Source organism: Labeo rohita, unplaced genomic scaffold, assembly GCF_022985175.1.
Source record: "Labeo rohita strain BAU-BD-2019 unplaced genomic scaffold, IGBB_LRoh.1.0 scaffold_167, whole genome shotgun sequence".
NCBI classification, from domain to species: domain Eukaryota; kingdom Metazoa; phylum Chordata; class Actinopteri; order Cypriniformes; family Cyprinidae; genus Labeo; species Labeo rohita.
This window is the reverse complement of record NW_026127857.1, coordinates 34,848-39,661: the sequence shown is the minus strand read 5'-3', so window position 1 is coordinate 39,661 and position 4,814 is coordinate 34,848. Positions and strand designations below refer to the sequence as shown.

The 4,814-nt window shown below is 35.1% G+C and overlaps 1 long non-coding RNA gene across 1 annotated transcript in view; it reads left to right on the top strand.

Annotated features, from left to right (window-relative positions):
• Positions 1–209: 209 nt before the first annotated feature.
• LOC127158734 (uncharacterized) overlaps positions 210–4,814 on the top strand; it is a 6,287-nt gene continuing 1,682 nt past the window's right edge. Inside the window, exons 1-2 of the long non-coding RNA XR_007826254.1 lie at positions 210–439; positions 529–590. This is a non-coding gene — a long non-coding RNA (uncharacterized LOC127158734). The remainder of the gene's footprint in view (positions 440–528; positions 591–4,814) is intronic.

The window sequence follows — 4,814 nt, the reverse complement described above, 5'->3', positions numbered from 1 at the left end:
TGTGAGTCATGTGACTCTCTCCTGGTACAAAGGAAACAGTTTATTGTCCAACATCAGTGTGTCTGATCTTAGCAGAAGCCTTTCTTTAGAGGTGAAATATACAGATAAAAAAGCTTATAGTTGTGTAGTGAACAATCCCATCAGCAACCAAACTCAACATCTCAACATTACTGAACTCTGTCAGCCTTGTCCAGGTATGTTGATGTTGAAATTAACATTAATTAACTCTGCGGATCTTTCAATTATACAGCAATGATGTTTCGTAGTGTTTGTTTTAGATCAGGCAGATGTATTCTGTTGCACTGATGGCTCATTTTGTCCATTACAGATCAGGGCCTACCTTTATTGTATGTAGTGCTGATTTCCGCTACTGCTGGGTCACTTTTTATTGTAGTTTCAGTCGTGATGTGCTGCATCTGCAAGAGACATAGAAAAACAGGTCATGAGAGCAATTCTGTACAAATATTCATCTTTTTGACATACACAAAAATGATATAATATTATAAAATTGTATTATTGTTAATGCAGCCCAAACCCAGGAGGAAGACAGAACTGATTCAGCATTGTGTAAACCAACAACTCAACAAACGGTAAGAGTTCATGTCTGTGTTGCAAAAAATTGTTGCAGTCAGTTAGTCTGATTGAAGTTTGCTGATTGAAGTTTGCATCATAAGATGGTCAGTGAGCAGACATGGGTGGACCACAGCCCGGCCACCTTTTTTTTTTCAGATCAAAAAAAAGATGGGCTAAGTTTTTCCATTTTTTTTTTCTTTTGTCAATTTTCAGAAAATTTAAGTCATGGTTTGTTTATTTCAATTATTATACATTTTTTGAATAGCAGCATAAAAATGAAATACAGCGATCATTAAACTGGCTTTAGCAATTATGTTCAAATCTGAAAAGCATGATCAGTCATTATTTATTTTGCTGGTTTTGTGGTGTGTATGAATATCAACCAAAAGAGTTCCAAAGTTGTCTTAAGAAAACAGGTATTATTTTGTTTTTGGACAATTTCATGTTGACTGTTAGATTACAGTCAGTGAAGTTTAATGGACAGCCCGTTTACATTTTTTTTCATGCTCTGCTGTCTGACGGAAAGGATTTATATGTGTCATGGTACATATGTAAAACTTTTGACTATTACCAAGCCAGCTCGTGATGATGTGTCTTGGGCTACTAATTTAACTCATGGTTTGTTTATTTCATATAAACAGTTTTTTTTATTCTGAAATATCCCTTACAAAGTCAGTTTCATACCATTAGATTTTTAATGGAAGGGAAGTAAAACTCAAAGCTGTTAACCCATGTTGCTTGTGCTGAAGTCTGGCCTCAAGCTGCAGCTGCTCTGCGGTTCTTGATTTTCTGAGGTGAAATGCTTGCAGCTTTAGCGGTCATTAGATTTGTAGAAGAGGTGCAACAAGTGTTGTTGCTGTTGCTCTTGTGTGAAAAACAATCCTTCAAAGCAATAACATTGTTCTGAGAAACCTTCATAATTTTTGAATGAGTTTGATGTCATTGTCGATCCATGTTAGCATATGTTGTTGCACATTAGAATAAAAAGCTCTAATGTACAAGATTAACTTTTGATGTATTATGTTCTACTGAGGATTTTAAAAGTAGTAAGTCAATTAAAGCAGTTACATCAGCAAGGTTCCTGATTGATTGATTTTGTGTTTCCTTACAGAAATCAAAGCCTGAGGCTGTGTATGAAAATGTCCCCAAAAAGCAATGATCATATATTGTATACTGGATTTTTGTTGATGGAGCTCATTAGCACACCTTTTCATTCACATTAATTCTCTTCCAGGATGCCACTGTTTTGTCACGTTTGTATCATATCCCTTTGGTGTTACTGTGATGTCTAAAATGTAATTTTAAATAAGTTAGTGCTTTACCAATAGCTTATCATCCAGAAGCTCAACTAATGCTAGCTTACCACATGGACATTTACCTAAAGTTCATTGTTAGATATAAATCACACCCTTCTGTGCTCATTTGCTTGTCATTTATAATCTTGTTTTATTCTTTTTACAAAATATAATGGAATTGTAGTATCACACATCTGTGTGTTCATGCTGGATATGTTGGCAAATGTAAGCACATCATCGTCCCTCTAGCGGCCAAAGCAGAAAATCACATTCTTAATTATAGCGCTTGTACCCGATAGGGTGCGCTATAAATACATATTGAATGCACATAATAAAGACACAGGTCTGCTTGATCATATTGTGCTGCCTCCTGGTGCCTCTGAACAATAACTGAATTCAACATAGACTACGATGTCAAAAACGCCTTAAGACAGTGCAGCTAAATTAAAATAAATAGGAATACTGCTTTGGTTAAAGGGACGTCAAACACTTTATTACCTTTATTTATTTATTTTCTTTTTTTAAACTATTGATGAAGAATAAGTGATAAATAAGCTATAGAAACATATAAAATGCATGTTTCTATATTTCTGTTACTAGGAAGAGAAATCTGCTGTCAGAAATGACATGTCAGTGTAATGTCCATATGTGACCCTGGACCACAAAACGTTTCAATATATTTACAAAATATACGAATATACCCATGCTATTTAAGTTTTTTTTTCAGGGTCACATATGGCAGAAATTTTTTTCTTAACAAAGGTCTATCAATTCAAGTCACCTTTATTTATACTGTGCTTAATACAGTAAAAGCAGCTTTACAGTGCTAAACAGAAAAATAGTGTGTCAATAATGTAAACAAAATGTAATTATGAAAAGCAGCTCTAAAAATACAGTCAGCTCTTCATAGAGTCTGTGAAGTCATTGTCCAGCTCAGTTCAGTTGTGTTGATGGCTGTCTTGTGACAAGGTGGATCTGTCTCTAGGGCACATCTAGTTGTCATGGTCTCAGCTGACATTCAGAGAAATTGTGGTCATCTCTAGGTTCTGATCCACCATCTGGTCTGGATACAGACTGGATCTGGTTAATTAACATCATTCAATTAAGCAGAAACATTTTAAGACATTGGTTACATATTGTGATCATAATGATAATTTTGCAGTTTTGCATGCTAATTCAGAGTTGGGATCATGTGAAGTATTTGCAGGGGTTGTTGCCATCTCTTTACAGGTGTTAGTGAGGTTGTTACCACTGAAATGAAGATAATTCAAAGTTATATTATATATAAAGAGGCCCCCGCTCATTACATTTCACTTAGAAAATGTAATATGTGTCATATTTTCAGTTTAATACGTCTGCAATAAAGTACATAATAAAGCTTATCCTATTCTAAATGATGTTTAGGACAGAGGTATCCTATTCATGTGCGGTGCCAAATGATTATGAGGTTAGTGATGTATACTGTCTCTTGAAATATTAGCCATATATGTAATAATTCATCATCGCAGTATTATATGTTCAACATGAAAAAGTTGTGGTTGCCACTAAGTGGTTGTCACAGGACAAAAGACAGTATGGAAACTGGAAAAGGAACCTGAGTCAGCAAGAAATTGAAAAAAAAATTAATTGTTAAACACTTTTCACAATTGTTACATACATAGCTAATATGATTTGTATATATATATATAAAAAAATACCTTCCTGTCTTCATTACACATATTAGACAGAGTTTGAGACAGAGTCGTGAAGTTTCGGAGATGGTCTTAAAGTAGCTCAGTTTAAATGTATCGTATGAATTGCCCTTACTATATGGAATAAAAATATATAAATGTACATTTACAACACTGTGCTTGAATCAGAATACAAAAACTAGTTCAGACTTATGCGAGGGCGTTTCTAATACAGCGGCTTAGGGACTAAAGTAAATTTGGCATAGTTCTCTTCTGACTGCTTTTACCAATACTATATTTACTCATTTTAAACAGCGATTTAAACATGCCATTAGCTTATTTGACACCATTTTGCAGTGTAAATACTAAACAAAATACAACCCCTAACTCATATCTGATAGAATGTTGCTGTTTAAACACCGGACACCGGTGGAGTTGAAACCGTAGATAAATCTATATCTTATATTCACTAAGAGCAAACGTTTGCGCTACTTACTGCGTTTCCATACTGTCTTTTGTCACAGGACAAAAGACAGTATGGAAACTGGAAAAGGAACCTGAGTCAGCAAAAAACTGAAAAAAATTTTTTATTGTTAAACACTTTTCACAATTGTTACATACATAGCTAATATGATTTGTATAAAAAAAAAAATGTAAAAAATGAAAAGCAGGAGTCATGAATTGGCCTAATAGAGATCTTAGCCTATGCAAAATGTTGATTTCAGATCAGTCATAAATCAGTTATATTTCCAGGGAAGAGGATACAGAGGCATCAGAGCAATCAAGAGATCTCAGAAAATAATAATAATTAAAGCTGCAAGCAGCGATGAAAGGGCCCTCGCACCCGGGCTCACCGCTGATCGAAGTGGCGAAAGGCGGGCACTATGCTTTTCACATAGTAAATTTAGGAGAAATATGTCAAAGTCATTTAGATGTGCCAAACTTCCTGCTGCCAGCTGGTGGCGCTATGCCTGTAACTGAATATTGGCATGTAGATGTCTTCAGGCAAGCGCTTTTGTGAAACATATGAAGTTTGGTGTAGATTGAACATGGCACACTTGAGTTAGTGTAAGACATGACATATCCTGCTGCCAACAGGTGGCGCTATTATTCTAACTGAATATTGGCCTTTAGATGTCTTTAGGTTAGGACTCTTACCAAACATGTGAAGTTTGGTGCAAATTGGACATTGCATGTTTAAGTTAGTGTAAAGCAAGTCATTTCCTGTTGCCAGCAGGTGGCGCTATGATTATAATAGAATATTTGCCTCTAGATG